The 14,726-nt window shown below is 43.7% G+C and overlaps 2 long non-coding RNA genes across 2 annotated transcripts in view; both read left to right on the top strand.

Annotated features, from left to right (window-relative positions):
• The window catches only part of LOC127001230 (uncharacterized), a 122,644-nt gene that overhangs the window by 56,233 nt on the left and 51,685 nt on the right, over positions 1-14,726 (top strand). The window lies entirely within an intron of this gene.
• LOC127001233 (uncharacterized) lies at positions 6,776-7,493 on the top strand. Its single transcript, XR_007754945.1, has 3 exons — positions 6,776-6,845; positions 6,966-7,165; positions 7,226-7,493. It is a non-coding gene; the product is annotated as an uncharacterized LOC127001233 (long non-coding RNA).

Raw genomic sequence — 14,726 nt, 5'->3', positions numbered from 1 at the left:
AGGATCGGAAAGTAATACGATGAGAAAGTAATTGAATAAGGAAAGTATCAGGGTAGGAAAGTATTATGCGTTGTCACTCGTCTGTGGTGATGTTGAAGCGAGCTCCCACGAACTTCTGGGCAAACATCCGGCTCTTGCAGCATCCCATCTCACACCCCCACCCCCCACCCCCCATCCTCCATCCCTCCCTCCTGTGACGTGGCGCTGACGTTGTCGTGACGCGGGACAGTCCACTCAGGTGTTCACTTGGAAAATTAGTCACACCTGTCCACCACCACCACCACCAGCTGATTGGAGGTGTGGAGGTGGTGATCATTTGCATACCTTGAGCCTAGATGGTGATGACGTTGGTGTTGGGATTTTTAGTAAACATCACCATACCTTTCTTAGACATTGTGGAAAGGAAGGGGAAGGGAGGAACAGAGAAGGAAAAGAGGAAAAGGGAAAAGAGATGGAAATGAAAAAGAAGGGAGAGAGTATAAGGTTTTTTTAATGGAGTGGAAGAATTGGAGTGAGATGGAAAACAAAAGAAAAGAAAAGGAAAAGAGGAAAAATGGGAAAGGGAAGAAAGATGAAAAGAGGAAGAATGGAAGAGAGAATGATAAAGAGATAAGAAACAAAAGTAAAGGAAAGACAAAGAAAAGGAAGATAAAGAAAAGATAGAAGAAAGAAGATAAGAACTTAAGTAGCGATCTTATTTTATTAGTTTCCTTTTTTTGTGCCCTTGAACTGTCTTTGTTGTAAAAAAAAAAAAAAAAGGAGTCTGCAAGAGGCCAGTAGGCTTATACAAGGCAGCTCCTGTGAACCTAACCCCACCTAATCTCACTATCCATGAATTTATCTAATCATTTTTTAACGTGTCTATCGTATTGGCACCCACAATGATTCTCCCCTCATGACTGCCCAGCCTATTCCACTCATCCACCACTCTGTTGGCTAACCATTTTTTGGCTCTGTCCTTGTTGAATCTGAGTTTATCCAGTTGAAACCCATTACTACGTGTCCTGCCCGGCTCTCTTACCGTCAGAACCTTATTAATATCCCCCTTATTAAAGCCATTCAACCATTTATAAACCTCGATCATGTCTCCTCACATTCTTCGCCTTTATAGAGAATGAAAGTTTTAAGTCTCTCCTCAAATGACGAGTTGCTTAACCCGTGAATCATCTTTGTCATCCTCTTCTGTACCGACTCGATTTGATATCCATTCTATAGTAAGGTGAACATAATTGAAGGAAAGGCAAAGAAAGGAAAGGAAAGATAAGGGGAGAGAAAGGGAACTAGATGAAAGGAAAATGGGAAGGGTTGGGAGAAACGAAGATAGGGAAAGGGAAAGAGAGTGATGATGAGGTGGTGACGTGTATGGGACCAGTACTGAGATGAGCTTCCCCTCCCAGTCATCTCACCTCGTCAGCATCGTCATCAGCATCTCCCTTCCTCTCAGCACTCAGCATCTTAGTAGCTCAGCGTGGCTTACTGATGCTGTGTTGAGGAAGGTAGGAAGGGGAAGAGGGAGGAGGTGGAGAGGAAGAAAAGGAGGAAGAGAGGGGGGAAAAGAGAAAGAGAGGAAAGTAAGAGAGGAAGAGGAAGAATAGAAACAGAGGAAAGGAAGAGAAGAGGAGGAAGAAGGAAGAGCTGGAGAGGAAGAAAAGGAGGAAGAGAGGGGGAAACAGAGGGAGAGAGGAAGGTAAGAGAAGAAGAGGAGGAAGAGGAAGAATAGAAACAGAGGGAAGGAAGAAAAGAGGAGGAAGAAAGAAAAAAACATGTATAGAGAAGAGGAGGAAGAGGAAGGAGGAGGAGGAAAACAGGTGAAAAGAAGGGAAGGAAGAGGAGGAAGAGGAACAGGTGAAAGGAGAGAAGAGGAGGGAGAGGAGGGAGGAGGAAACAGGTGGAGAGAAGGAGAGATAACAAGTGAACGTGACGGTTTGCACCTACACCATCTCTCTCTCTCTCTCTCTCTCTCTCTCTCTCTCTCTCTCTCTCATGCCAAAAAAAAGCAGGGAAAGTCATGGGATTTGGCGGTTTTAGGGTCACACACACACACACACACACACACACACACACACACACACACACACACACACACACACACACACACACACACACACACACACACACACACACACACACACACACACACACACACACCTGCCCACCCATTCCATATATGAGGCGAGACACATTAGGGAGAAAAAGGTAGATAAAAAAAGAAGGAAAAAACAGAGGAAGGCGAGGAATGCAGTTGTGTGGTTTGCCTCCTGTGTGTGTGTGTGTGTGTGTGTGTGTGTGTGTGTGTTGGAAGGGGAAAGGAGATAGGGGAAGCATGACGGGCAGTGTTGAGAAGGGAAGGGAAGGGAAGGGAAAGGGGGGGATAGAAAGGGAAGGGAAGGGAAGGGAGGGGATAGAAAGGGAAGGGAAGGGAAGGGAAGGGAAGGGAGGGGATAGAAAGGGAAGGGAAGGGAAGGGAAGGGAGGGGATAGAAAGGGAAGGGAAGGGAAGGGAGGGGATAGAAAGGGAAGAGAAGGGAAGGGAAGGGAAGGGAGGGGATAGAAAGGGAAGGGAAGGGAGGGGATAGAAAGGGAAGGGAAGGGAAGGGAAGTGAGGGGATAGAAAGGGAAGGGAAGAGAAAGGAAGGAGAAAGGGAAAAATCTGATATGGAAAGAAAAAAAGAAAGGAATGGAAAAGAGATAGAAAAGGAAACGAAACTAAAAGAAAGAAAAGGGAGACGAAGAAGAGAAAATATTATGACTGAGAAAGGAATGGAGAGGAGAGAAGGGAAGGAAAGGAGGAGAAAGGAAACAATCTGATTTTGAAATATAAAGGAAGAAAAAGGAAGGGAAGGACAGGGAAGAGAAGCGATGGAGAGGTAGAGAAACAAAAAAGAGGAGCATTACTAAAAAAAAAAAAGAAAGGGGTGAGGGGCAAAGGAGTGGAACAGTCATGGAAGATTGGGGGGGGGGGGGGAGATATGAAGGTTGAGGAGGAAAGGGAGGAGGGAGGGGAGGGGGAGGGAGTGGAAAGGAATTTTGAAGGAGAGAAGGGGAAGAGAATGGAAGGGAAAGGAAGGGGTGGGAAGAGGAGGGGAAGGGAGGGTAAATATTGCCCTTATGAGAGAGAGAGAGAGAGAGAGAAAGGGGGGGGAGTATATATGTAAAAAGTTCAAAATAAGCAAAAATAAGTAAGCTGTGTGAGAGACAGAGAGAGAGAGAGAGAGAGAGAGAGAGAGAGAGAGAGAGTCACCCAGATATAAAAAAAAAATATGGTAACTTGGTAAGATAGAAATAATAATAATAATAATAATAATAATAATAATAATAATAATAATAATAATGAAGAAAGTTAAAGTCCCTTGCCCCGTTTTCTTTACTTCTTAAATGTCATCTCTTTTTTTTTTCTCCTCCTCCTCCTCCTCCTCCTCCTCCTCCTCTTCCTCCTCCTCCTCCTCCTTTCATCTCTCTCCTTTGCTCACAACTCCATCCCTCTTTTCCCCTCTCGTCTCCTTTCTTATGTATTTTTTTCCTCTTCTCTTCTCCTCTCTTCTCTTCTTTGTTCTCCTTTCTGATCTCTTTCTCTTCTCTTCTTTTTCCTCTTCTTTTTCTCTCTTCTCTTCACTGTTCTCCTTATCTCTTTCTCTTCTTTTTCCTCTTCTTTTCCTTTCCTCTCCTCTCTTCTCTTCAATGTTCTTCTTTCTTATCTCTTTCTCTTCTCTTCTTTCTCCTCTCCTCTCTTCTCTTCTCTTTTCAGGTCTTTTTCTTCTTCTCTCCCTTTCACCTCCTCTTCTCTCCTCCTCCTCCTCCTCTTCTTCTATTTCCTTCGTTTAATTCGTTCATTTTTACTTCGTTTTTCGCTGAGAGAGAGAGAGAGAGAGAGAGAGAGAGAGAGAGAGAGAGAGAGAGAGTACTAAGAAGGGCACAAGATTAACCCATCACTGATAAACTGATAAATTCAACCCTTCATGTCCCTTCCCCTTCCCTCCCCCTTCCCCTCCCCCTCCCCCTTCCCCTCTCCCTTCCTCTCCCCTTCCCTATCCTCTCCCCTTCCCTTCCTCTCCCCTCTCCCCTTCTTCCACCACCCCTATCTTCCTCCCCCTTTCTCCCCCTCTCCTCTCCCTCTTCTTCCTTCCTCTTCCCTCCTCCTCCTCCTCCTCTCTCCTCCTCCTCCTCTTCCTCTCTCTCCCTCCTCTCTCTCTCTCTCTCTCTCTCTCTCTCTCTCTCTCTCTCTCTCTCTCTCTCTCTCACCCCCCTCCTCACTCATCCTCCTCAGTTCCACAATGCACATCTCCCCCTCCCTCTCCTCTCCCCATCCCCCCCTCCTCCCTCCCCTGTGGATAACCTGCTTACAGAGAGAGAGAGAGAGAGAGAGAGAGAGAGAGAGAGAGAGAGAGTATGCATATAAAAAGCTAAAAAAGTGCTAGAATAAGTAAACTGTGTAAGAGAGAGAGAGAGAGAGAGAGAGAGAGAGAGAGAGAGAGAGAGAGAATAATTATATATAACTAGATTATCATATTTTGGCAGCTTCGAGTAAGTGTGTGTGTGTGTGTGTGTGTGTGTTGGAGATAGCGGTTGTAATGTTCGGGAAACAGTTTAAGTGCGGGAAAGGTTAGGGAGAACAGGAGGGGAGGGAGGGAGATAGGAAGGGGAGAGAGAAGGAATGGATTTATGGAGTAGAGGAGAGAATAAGAATTAAGGAAGGAGGGAGAGAAGGCGGAAGAAGCGAGGATGAAGGGAAAGAAGAATTGGAAGAGAGAAGGAGAGAAGGGAAGAAATGAGGATGAAGGGAAAGAAGAATAGGAAGGGAAAAGGATCGAGGGAGGGAGAGAAGAAGGGGAAGAAGTAAATAGGAAGGGAAAGGAAGGGGAGAGAGAAGGAAGGATGGAGAGAAGAAGGGTGAAGAAAGAGATGGATAGGAATTGGAAGAAGCGAAAATAGGGGAAAGTGAGGAAGGGAAGTTAAGAAAGTAAAGAAATAGGAAAAGGAGAAAGATGATGAAAGAAAAAAAGGAGAAAGCATATGAAGGAAGATAATGTTTAGAGAAAGGGAAAGACAGATTTAGAATGGGAAGGAGAAAGGATGAACGAGGTAGTAAAGGATAAAGTGTTGAAGAGAAGGGAAAGAAGAGGGGGGGGGGAAAGGTAGGCAGGGAAAGAAAGAAATGCAAAGAGAAAGGAAAGAACAGAGAAGGAAAAGAGAAAGGAAAGAAGAGGGGGGGAAAGGTAGGCAGGGAAAGAAAAAAATGCAAAGAGAAAGGAAAGAACAGAGAAGGAAAAGAGAAAGGAAAGAAGAGGGGGGGGGGGGAAAGGTAGGCAGGGTAAGAAATGTCAAGAGAAAGGAAAGAACAGAGAAGGAAAAGAGAATGGAAAGAGAATGTGGAATTTTAAAGTTAAGGAAAGAACGAAGAAAAACGAAAGAGAAAAGGAACAAAGCTAAAGAAAAGTTAAGAAAAGGAAGGGAAAGAAAAGGAAAAGAAAACTAAACTATATGTCAGGGAAAGAAAGGAAAGGGAGGGAAGGAAAGAAAGGGAAAGCAAAACAAAGAAGAGAAAGGGTGATAGACGGGAAGGGAAAGGGAAAAAAATAGATGTTGGCAAAGAAAGGGAAAGCAAAACAAAGAAGAGAAAGGGCGATAGACGGGAAGAGAAAGGGAAAAAAATAGATATAGACAAAGAAAGGGAAGGAAAAGAAAGGGTAAGGAAAGTGTTTGAAAGGGGCGTAGGACAAGGCAAGGGAAACAATGTGAAGTGGAGGGAAAGGGGAGAGAAAGGGAAAGGGGAAGGAAAGGTAAGAGAGAGTAAAATTAAGGAAAAGAAAGGGTAAGGAAAGGGAGGGGAAAGGGAGCAGAACAGGACCAGGAAAACAGGGAGTGGCAGGGAGCGTTACTTTCTTTTTTTTTTCTTTTTTTTCCCCTTTTGGCTGCGGCGGTTTTGGCGGTTTGACGGGGGTGGAGGTGGAGGAGGTGGAGGAAGGGGATGTTGCGTGTCTGTTTGAATGGAGTAAGTGTAGGTGGAGGCGGAGGAGGAGGTGGAGGTGAAGGAGGAGAAAAAATGGAGGTGGAGAATGGGGAAAAGAGTGGAGATGGAGGTGGAGAGTGAAAGTGGAGGAGGAGAAGGAAATGGGGAGTAAAAGTGGAGGAAAGGTGGAAGAGATGTGTGAGAGTGGATGATCAAATTGTGGAATAATTATTGATAAAGTGGAGAGAGAGAGAGAGAGAGAGAGAGAGAGAGAGAGAGAGAGAAGGGTAACTGATTCAAGAACATTAGCCTCTCCTTCCTCCTCCTCCTCCTCCTCCTCCTCCTCCTCTTCTGCTTGATTCACTCCACACCTTACTCTCCACCTTCCAGTTTCTCTCTCTCTCTCTCTCTCTCTCTCTCTCTCTCTCTCTCTCTCTCTCTCTCTCTCTCTCTCTCTCTCTCTCCCCCCCCCCCGGTGACGTCACGCCCTGGAGCCGTGCCAAGTTCCCTGTGGACACACCTGAGGTCACGTTGCGGGCGGCGGCTGTGGCGGCGGCTCGTCTGGAAGTGTGTGCGGGGGTCGGGGGGAGTCGGGAAAAGGTCGGGAGGGGGTCGGGATGAGGTCGGGAGGGGGTCGTGGTTTGTTGGTTTTGGGTCGTGTGTGGTGTGTACTTTTTTTTTGTTTGAGGTGACTGGTCGTTGTTTTGAGGTTGTTTTAGGTTCTTTATGGTCGTTTTTGGTTGTTTTCGGTCGTTTTAGGTTGTTTATGGTCGTTTCAGGTTGTTTATGGTCGTTTTAGGTTGTTTATGGTCGTTTCAGGTTGTTTATGGTCGTTTCAGGTTGTTTATGGTCGTTTCAGGTTGTTTATGGTCGTTTTAGGTTGTTTATGGTCGTTTTAGGTTGTTTACGGTCGTTTTAGGTTGTTTATGGTCGTCTTAGGTTGTTTATGGTCGTTTCATGTTGTTTATGGTCGTTTTAGGTTGTTTATGGTCGTTTCAGGTTGTTTATGGTCGTTTCAGGTTGTTTATGGTCGTTTTAGGTTGTTTATGGTCGTTTCAGGTTGTTTATGGTCGTTTTAGGTTGTTTATGGTCGTTTTAGGTTGTTTATGGTCGTTTCAGGTTGTTTATGGTCGTTTCAGGTTGTTTATGGTCGTTTCAGGTTGTTTATGGTCGTTTCAGGTTGTTTATGGTCGTTTCAGGTTGTTTATGGTCGTTTTAGGTTGTTTATGGTCGTTTCAGGTTGTTTATGGTCGTTTTAGGTTGTTTATGGTCGTTTCAGGTTGTTTTTGGTCGTTTAAGTTGTTTTTAGGTCCTTTTATTTATTTTGAAGTTGTTTTGTTTGTCGTATTGTTTAAAGTCGTAAATGGTCGTAAGTGAATGTATTTAGGTCGTATAAGCGGTTCATAGGGGTCGTTCTTGGTTGATCTGAGGTCGCACTTGTCGTATTTGGTCTCCCTCGGGGTCGTGTTTGGTCTCTTTGGGGTCGTATTGGTCTCCCTTGGGTCGTATTAGTCTCTCTGGGGTCGTGTCAGGTCTCTCTGGGGTCGTATTGGTCTCTCTGGGGTCGTATTGGTCTCTCTGGGGTCGTGTTTGGTCTCTCTAGGGTCGTGTCTGGTCTCTCTAAGGTCGAGCACGAGGTCGTTTGTTATCGTAGTGTGGTCGTCTCCCGGGGTCGTTTTTTAGTCTCCTGAAGGTCGTATCAGTAATGTGACTCACCCGACGAGAGAGAGAGAGAGAGAGAGAGAGAGAGAGAGAGAGAGAGCACACTGCATGATCAGATAAGAGTTGCTTGCAGACTTAACAGGGACCTTGGAATCACACAGACAGACAGACAGACAGACAGATAGATAAGCATATGACACACATAGATACAGACATGCATAAAATAACAGACAGGCAGACAGACAGACAGACAGATCGGTAAACAGACAGACTAATGTACAGACAACCAGACAGACAGCTAGACAGACAAACTTAAAGGCTCACAGACAGACAGACAGACAGACAGACAGAGATAAATACAAATACAGACAGATAGATAGACAGATGAATTAACACACACACACACACACACACACACACACACACACACACACACACACACACACACAGAGACTAACCTATTGACAGACTTACGTACAGACAGACAGACAGACAAGGAAAGGACAGGAGTATAATAGATGGAAGAAATAAAATAAATAGAAAGAATAGAAGAAAGATGTGGATGAGAGAATGAATACAGATGAACGTAGACTGAAGAAGGAAGGAAGAGGAAAGGAGGAAGAAGAGAAAAGAAGATAGGAAAGAAGGAAAAGATGAGAGGATGAAGGAATGGAGGGGAATATGTACTGTTTGCCATCAGTATTACAAACCCAACCATCCTCTTCCTTCCCCTTCCTTCCCCTTCTTCTTCCTTCCCCTTCCTCTTCCTTCCCCTTCCTCTTCCTTCCCCTTCCTCTTCCTTCACCTTCCTCTTCCTTCCCCTTCCTCTTCCTTCTCCTTCCTCTTCCTTCACCTTCCTCTTCCTTCCCCTTCCTCTTCCTTCACCTTCCTCTTCCTTCCCCTTCCTCTTCCTTCCCCTTCCTCTTCCTTCACCTTCCTCCTCCTTCCTCTTCCTTCCCCTTCCTCTTCCTTCCCCTTCCTCTTCCTTCCCCTTCCTCTTCCTTCCCCTTCCTCTTCCTTCCCCTTCCTCTTCCTTCATCTTCCTCTTCCCTCCCCTTCCTCTTCCTCCCTCCTCCTCCCCCTTCCCCTTCCTCTTCCTTCACCTTCCTCTTCCTTCTCCTTCCTCTTCCTTCCCCTTCCTCTTCCTTCCCTTCCTCTCCTTCCCTTCCTCTTCCTTCCCTTCCTCTTCCTTCCCTTCCTCTTCCTTCCCTTCCTCTTCCTTCCCTTCCTCTTCCTTCCCTTCCTCTTCCTTCCCTTCCTCTCCTTCCCTTCCTCTTCCTTCCCTTCCTCTTCTTCCTCTTCCTCTTCCTTCCCTTCCTCTTCCTTCCCTTCCTCTCCTTCCCTTCCTCTTCCTCTTCCTTCCTCTTCCTTCCCTTCCTCTTCCTTCCCTTCCTCTTCCTTCCCTTCCTCTCCTTCCCTTCCTCTTCCTTCCCTTCCTCTTCCTTCCCCTTCCTCTTCCTTCCCCTTCCCCTCCCCCCTCTCTGCCATTCTTCAAGTAATGTTATTGTATTTTTGGTCTTTCTTTTAACGACTCTCTCCCCAAGTCTCGGTTCGCTTGCAAGTAAACATTATTTTTTCTTTTTTTTCTCTTTCTCTTTCGTCCTCCTCTTCCCTTTCCTCGTCTTCATTTTCTCCGTCTTTTTCTTGTACTTGGAATTCTTGTTTTGTTTTTTTGTTTTGCTCGTTTTTTTTTCTTAATTTTTTCTACCTATTTTTTCTTCTTTTCTTGTTTTTGTTTGTGATGTTATTGTTATGGTTTTGTTTTTTCCTTCTTTTTCTTCCTTCTCTTTCCCTCTTCTTCTCCCTAACCCTTCCTTCTCTCCCCCTCCCCCATCCCTCCCTACCCCATCCTTTCTGCTTTAGTCAAGGGCAGGAAGGAAGGGAGGGCAGGGGTGTAAGGGAAGGGGATTAGGGGAGGGAGGGGAGACGTAGCGGGGGAGGGAAGGGAGGAAGAGGTGAATGAGTGAAGTAGTTTTGTAGTTTTTGAAGAGGAGGAGGAGGAGGAGGGAGGAAGGGAGAGGAAGGTAGGGAGATAATGGCTGGAGAGAAAAGGGAAAGTGAAGTGAGGTATGAGAGGTAAGAGTGAGAAGGAATTGATTGGTTTGATGGAGAGGAGGAGGAAGAGGAGGAGGAGGAGGAGGAGGAAGAATGACCATGACGGAGAGAGAAAGAGATACAGAGGACAAGAGAGGAAGGGAGGAAAAGGGAAAAGGATTATATCAGAGAGAGAGAGAGAGAGAGAGAGAGAGAGAGAGAGAGAGAGAGAGTGTTAAGAGTAAAAGAAGGAAGGAAAGGAGGAAAAATTAAGCTAAATATTTTATAAAGTGAGAGAGAGAAGGAAGGAAAGAAAGAAAGAAAGGAAAGGAAAGAACAAGCAAAGGAAATTGAAGAAAAAAAGGAAAATGAAAGAAAAAATACTAAAAATGCGAAAGAAAAAAAAAGAACAAAGAAGAAAAGGAAGAAAAGGAATTGAAAAAGGAAAAGAAAAGAGAAAAAATTAAAATGAGAAAAAAAAAACAAGCCAAAAAAGTAGAAGAAAAAGACGAAGACGACCACGAAGCAAAACGAGAAAAGCATAAACACAAAAGCCAAGTATTATATCAAGTCCACAACGCGTCTCCGCCTCCCATTGGTCTCGCCTCGACAGCTTCTGATTGTGTTCGCTTCACGTCTTGATCCTGTCTGTCCCTCTGTTCATTCCCAAGAGGCGAGGAGAGAGGCGTCGGGCTGCTTGTGGACTTGAAGTGTTGACTAGCAGACGCGACGAGGCTTAAGAAAGAATGGGAGGGGGATGAGGAAGGGGGACTGTGGAAGGGATGGGATGGGGAGGGATATGAAGGAGGGTAGCTGGAGATGGTAGGGTGGTGGTGGATGCTGGTGGTTGTGGAGGTTATTTGTGGCATAGGTGGAGGATGGGAGGAAAGGGTTTTGTGGAAGGGGTGGGATGGGATGGAGGGGGATATGAAGGAGGTTAGGTGGAGATGGGAGGGAGGTGGTGGATGCTGGTGGTTGTGGAGGTTATTAGCCAAGACAGACATAGGGGGAGGATGGAAGGAAAGGGTTTTGTGGAAGGGGTGGGATGGGATGGAGGGGGATATGGAGGTTAGGTGGAGATGGGAGGGAGGTGATGGTGGTGGTTGTGGAGGCTGGTAGTAAAGGGAAGGTATAGGAGGAGAATGAATAAATGTTGAAAATAAATGTTGATATTAATGAATAAATGTTGAAAATAAATGTTGATATTAATGAATAAATGTTGAAAATAAATGTTGATATTAATGAATAAATGTTGAAAATAAATGTTGATATTAATGAATAAATGTTGAAAATAAATGTTGATATTAATGAATAAATGTTGAAAATAAATGTTGATATTGCTGAATAAATGTTGAAAATAAATGTTGATATTAATGAGTGCTGACGTGAAAATGCTAACGTTTAGAAATAACGAACACTTTGGGAATATATTTGAAGGTTAATCCAAATACCAAATACGTCCGGGAAATGTAATTCTTTTTTTTTTTTTTTTTTTTCTTTTCTTTTTTTTACAACAAAGGGGACAGCTCAAGGGCACAAAAAAAGTAAACTATAATAAATAAATAAAAAGCCCGCTACTCGCTGCTCACAAAAAGAATCTAAAGAGGTGGCCGAAAGAGAGGTCAATTTCGGGAGGAGAGGTGTCCAGATACCCTCCTCTTGAAAGAGTTCAAGTCGTAAATTCAGATATATATATAATCACCACCACGATCGCCCCTACACACACCACTTATATTCCCCTCCACCTTTCCCCGCCCACTATATCACCACCATCACCCCACACCACTTACTGCCTCCCCCCTCCACTTTCACCCCCACACAATCACTACCATCTCCCCCTCCAATCACCCCCACCATCACCACCATCATGCCTCAGCCTCCCACGTCAAAACATCACCACCAACACATCTGTCACTTAATCCCAGCTGATCCCCTCAACCCACCTCCTCTCCCTCACCTCCCCGCCTCACCACACTCAAGATAAGAACCTCTCACTCACTCTCACTCTCTCAATATTAATGCCGCTACTGGGAGCTTATATCTGCATCTCTTATGGGTGTAGAGTTAACTGTGGCTTGGACGGAAGGAGATAAGGTGAGATAATGCCTTTGTGATGTTGTATAGTACGTGTTTGTAACCTGTGGCAAGACGTTAGATGTTGATAGCAATGGTTTTGTGAGGGATATATTTCGACAGTGTTAGACAGTTGTAGCTTTTAACACTGGTTTGTAAGATCCTGTCATCTGTTCGTGGGTCCAGTGCGATAGCGGGCTCTGTTTTTTTCTTTCTTCTTTAATCTGTCCTGCCCTTGAGCTGCCTCCTTCGTATATATAAAAAAGACCATCGTGTTTGCCCTCACCACCAGAGGGAGTTGATTAGAAAACAGTCACCTGCCACCCTCCAACCTCCTCCTCTTCCACCCTTTCCTCTCCACCTCCACCTGTGTCCTCCTCCATGATAACACTTCCACCACACCCTTCCACCCACAACCTCACTTCCACCTTCCACCTTTCGTTTCCACCCCATTCCCTACCTCCACATTTTTTCCCCACATAGTAAACATCTTCCACTTTCCACCCCAAACTACTACTTCTATGTGGAGGGGTGATGATGATAGTGGTGATGGAGTGAAGATGATGTGGAGTGTCTATAGTGCTGGTGATGTTGAGGTGGACATGATGGTTATTGAACTAGAAGAGAAAGAAAACGCATAAAAAAAAGAGAAAGGAGAAGAAGAAAAAGAGAACAAAAAGTGACATATTGGGGCAAGGGACGGAGAGAGAAGAGAGGGAGGGAAGGAGGGAGCCACATTGGAGGAAGGGAGACACTGGGAGACACAGGGAGAGGAGAGGAAGGGAGGGAGCATCAAGGGTCATCGCTTTCCCGCTGACAATGTAGATTTCTTTTTTACACTCATGCGTCTTGGATCCTCTTAAACCAGTGCTTGATCCTATGTTAGCACGCTGGCAGGGGGTTCGAATGTATGTTTACCTGATGTTACTTTGGGCTCTCAGTAGGTTTCAGTGTAAAGGCTGAACAGAGTAAATAAACTTGAGCTTGTAACCCAAAGAGAGAGAGAATCAGATTGCATCGGATCTTCTTTGCATAGTAACTGAGGATTGATGTTAGTGTGATGTTGCTCTCTCTCTCTCTCTCTCTCTCTCTCTCTCTCTCTCTCTCTCTCTCTCAGTGGGTTTCATTAGAGAGAGAGAGTGAGAGAGAGAGAGAGAGAGAGAGAGAGAGAGAGAGAGAGAGAGAGAGAGAGAGAGAATTAGTTACTATTGCATCTCTTTCTTTACATAGTAGTTGAGGGTTGATGCTAATGTTTGTGCTTGTTGATAATTTGCCTGGTGTTAAGTTTAAGATCATTTGGGAGATTGGAAATAAAAATGACGAGAAAAAATAATAAAATAAAAATTGATAGATAAGTAGCAATTCATTTTCTTGACACACTGTTTTTCTTATTATTATTTTGCCTGACGTTAAGTTAAAGAATAGTTGATGGATGAAAGTAAACAAAAATATAGAAGGACCTTGCTTACTAAGAGGAAAATGAAACTGCAGTGAAAAATTTCCTTAGCTTACCGTCTGAGAATAGTTGATATATTATAATTAAATAAAACGAGGATCTTGTGCACTAGGAGATAAATAAACAGCGATTCATTTTCTTTGCTCACTGGATGTTTTTTTCTTCTTATTTTGTCTGACGTTAAGCTAAAGAAAAGATCATAGATTAGAGGGAACAAAACAAATATGAGAGCCTTGCATACTAGTAGATTAAGATGCAGTGATGAATTTCCTTAACATACTGTGATTTTTCTTTTTGCTTGGAGTTAATAAGGTCCAAAAATAGTTGATCGATTAATTAAGAAAGGAAGAAATGAAGAAGCCGTCGTAGGGGTTGAATATGCAATGATGAATTTCCTTAACATACTGTGATTTTTCTTTTTGCTTGGTGTTAATAAAGTCCAATAATAGTTGATCGATTAATTAAGAAAGGAAGAAATGAAGAAGCCGTCGTAGGGGTTGAATATGCAATGATGAATTTTCTTAACATTCTGTGATTTTTCTTTTTGCTTGGTGTTAATAAAGTCCAATAATAGTTGATCGATTAAGAAAGGAAGAAATGAGCGGGTAGTCGTAGTGATTGAAAATAGTGATGAGTTTTCTTAGCATACTGTGATTTTTCTTTTTGCTTGGTGTTAATAAAGTCCAAAAATAGTTGATCGATTAAGAAAGGAAGAAATGAGCGGGCAGTCGTAGTGATTAAATATGCAGTGATGAGTTTTCTTAACATATTGCCTGAGGTTTTCCTTTTTCCCCGGCGTTGAGTAGGTCCAATTATAGTTGATAGAATGAATTAAGGGAGAAATGAGTTAGTTAGCAGCCGTTCACTTTCTTCGCATACACTAACTTATAATTCGTTCCTCTGCCTGACGTTAAAAGTGAAAGAATGTTTGACAGGTTAAATACAATCTGTGGACGCTGCAAATTAGACAAGAACGCTGAAGGCCCTTCTTAGCTCAGTGGTTGGATTAATATTAGTGTTTGGATTATATCTTCATTAAAAAATATGTAACCACTCCTTCTCTTCCTCTTTTCTTTTCTTTTTTTTCATTCCTTTTCCTTCTTCCTTTTTAAATCCTATTCCTATTCTTTTGCCTCTTCTTCTTTTTCTCCTTATTCTCTTCCTTCTTGATCATCCTCTCCTTTGTCTTACTTACTCTCCTCTTCCTCTTTACTTCTTCCTCCTCTTCTATTCCTTTCTCTTCTTCTTATCCAATTCCTCTTCCTTCTTCCTTTTCAAGCCCTATTCCTCTTCCTTTTCCTCCTCTTTTTCTCCTCCTCCTTTTCTTCCTTCTTGCTCTTCCCCTCCCTCTTCCTTCTTTTCTCCTGTGCCTGTAGGTGGTGACTGAAATAAATAATGAGTTTGTAAATTAGACAAGAGGCAAGATACCTTTAGCACGAATATTGGTCTTGTATCATTAAATGGTTCTTGTATTTGGTTTTTAGTTGTCTCTAAATTGATAATATAAAAGTTTGAGTATGTAAACTGGACATAAATTAGGAAGCTGTTGTCCATT

Source organism: Eriocheir sinensis, chromosome 20 (genome assembly GCF_024679095.1).
Source record: "Eriocheir sinensis breed Jianghai 21 chromosome 20, ASM2467909v1, whole genome shotgun sequence".
In the NCBI taxonomy this organism is placed as follows: Eukaryota; Metazoa; Arthropoda; class Malacostraca; order Decapoda; family Varunidae; genus Eriocheir; species Eriocheir sinensis.
Note: the sequence above shows the minus strand (reverse complement) of the source record. Positions and strands in the feature narration are given on the sequence as shown.